Source organism: Microtus ochrogaster, chromosome 7 (genome assembly GCF_000317375.1).
Source record: "Microtus ochrogaster isolate Prairie Vole_2 chromosome 7, MicOch1.0, whole genome shotgun sequence".
NCBI lineage: Eukaryota > Metazoa > Chordata > Mammalia > Rodentia > Cricetidae > Microtus > Microtus ochrogaster.
In genome coordinates, this window is record NC_022014.1 from 79,485,563 (window position 1) to 79,487,319 (window position 1,757).

The 1,757-nt window shown below is 48.7% G+C and overlaps 1 protein-coding gene across 1 annotated transcript in view; it reads right to left on the reverse strand.

Moving 5' to 3' along the window:
• Qrich2 (glutamine rich 2) overlaps positions 1-1,757 on the reverse strand; it is a 39,469-nt gene that overhangs the window by 32,421 nt on the left and 5,291 nt on the right. The window lies entirely within an intron of this gene.

The following is a 1,757-nucleotide window of genomic DNA, read 5'->3' on the forward strand; positions in this document are numbered from 1 at the left end:
TGTGAGCCACCATGTGGTTGCTGGGAATTGAACTCAGGACCTTTGGAAGAGCAGGCAATGCTCTTAACCACTGAGCCATCTCTCCAGCCCCCCGCAATTTTTACTTTTACTTCTTGAAGGTCTTTGCTTTTTCCCATCCTGATTTGTCAGCTTGTTTTGTCTTTAGAGTCAGGTTACACTGTCCCTGAGTCGGGGCATCTTGTGGTTTATCAAACACCACCAAATGGTCAGGCCTCCTGACTCTTGTGCTTTAGAATTTCCTGAGAAGAGAGGGTTGGGGGGGGGGGCACCATCAGCTCTGGGAACATGAAGCTAGCCTGAGAATAAGGGGTGAGGGTCTTATATTTCCCCCTCCTCTTGGTCCTAAGGGGGCTCAATCATGAGCCTGCTTGCTATAGCTCGTGTATTTCATTGGCCCTGTTGATATTCCATACATTGTATAAGGCCTGAGTGGAGTGTACCCCTGTTGCACCATAAGCTGTATAGTTCCCAACCTTTGCTTCATAGATTGGAGTATTCCATTAATAATAGAGGGCCTGAAGGTCCGTATTAGGAGGAAGAGTAACAGAGGCCCTATTAGGGACGAGACAAGGGTGGTGAACCAAGAAGATTTGGAATACTAGGCCTCAAACCAACTCTGGTTGGCTTCATATTCTCTTTACCTCTTTGCTATGCCTTCACCGACTTTTGCCATAGAATCTTTAACAATTCCCGAGTGGTCTGCATACAAGCAACATTCTTCTCCCAAAGCTGCACATAAACCCCTTTTCTTCTAGGAATAGTAAATCTAGGCCCCTTCTCTTCTGTAGCACCCCTTCTGCCAGTGAAGACAGAGATTCTTGTAGCTGGGTGATGGAGGTTCCTATTCTCTGAATGTCTTCAGCTATTGATATGCAGAGGTCCACATAATAACCCTGTTGGGTGAAGAGGGAGGCTGCCCCTGTCCCCAATCCTGCTAAGCTGGTTCTCTTATGTGTAAGAGCTTACTGGGTAGCCTCACTAAGGCTTAATTCCTCAGCGGCATGGTAGGTTACCCTGGGAACCAGGAGTATGAGGACACAAAACCCCTTTGTTTGATTCACCACAGTCACATGGGCACAGGGTGTTAGGCCGGAGGAACCTGCCCACCAGGTAGCTGAGACCAAATATCCTGATTGGTTGATGAGTGGCATAGTGTGACTGCAGAGGAAAGAAGAGCGGTCAGGTATCATTCCTCTACATAGTCCCTGACCTGAGACTTGTTGGAGGGAGGTATTTGACTGCCATCGACAAGAACCTGAGCCCCCCTTCTCTTCCTGCCGATTAGAATTGTTGGTTGGGGCCAACACAGCTATTCCTTCGTTTCGGGGCAACCTTGCGCTGTAGCAGAGCCAGCAGGGGGCAGTTAGGAACTACTGGCTAGGAACTACTTAGAAGTATGAATGACTGGTGTAGGACCGTAAACAGGGAGGGGCTTTGCAAGTTCTGTGGATCTACTAGGTGTGGGGCTGGCTTCCCAGTGTGTCTTCAGTGTTGGTAAAATTGAGGTGCTGAAGGCAATTGCCAGGGTACTCATAGTTGGCTTGGGAAGAGAGGAGGACTTTTCTTATCTGAGCGGGGATTGTTACCTTATCGGGGCCTAATGCTACAGTCAAGGGGGTGTTGCAACAACCCGCAGGGAGAACAAGATCCCTATGTCTTCTCCCCCTGGAACATACAATCATAATCCCCAAGTCTCGCCCGTTAACCAGTTAACCCTTTTTCCCTCCTCAGTAAAG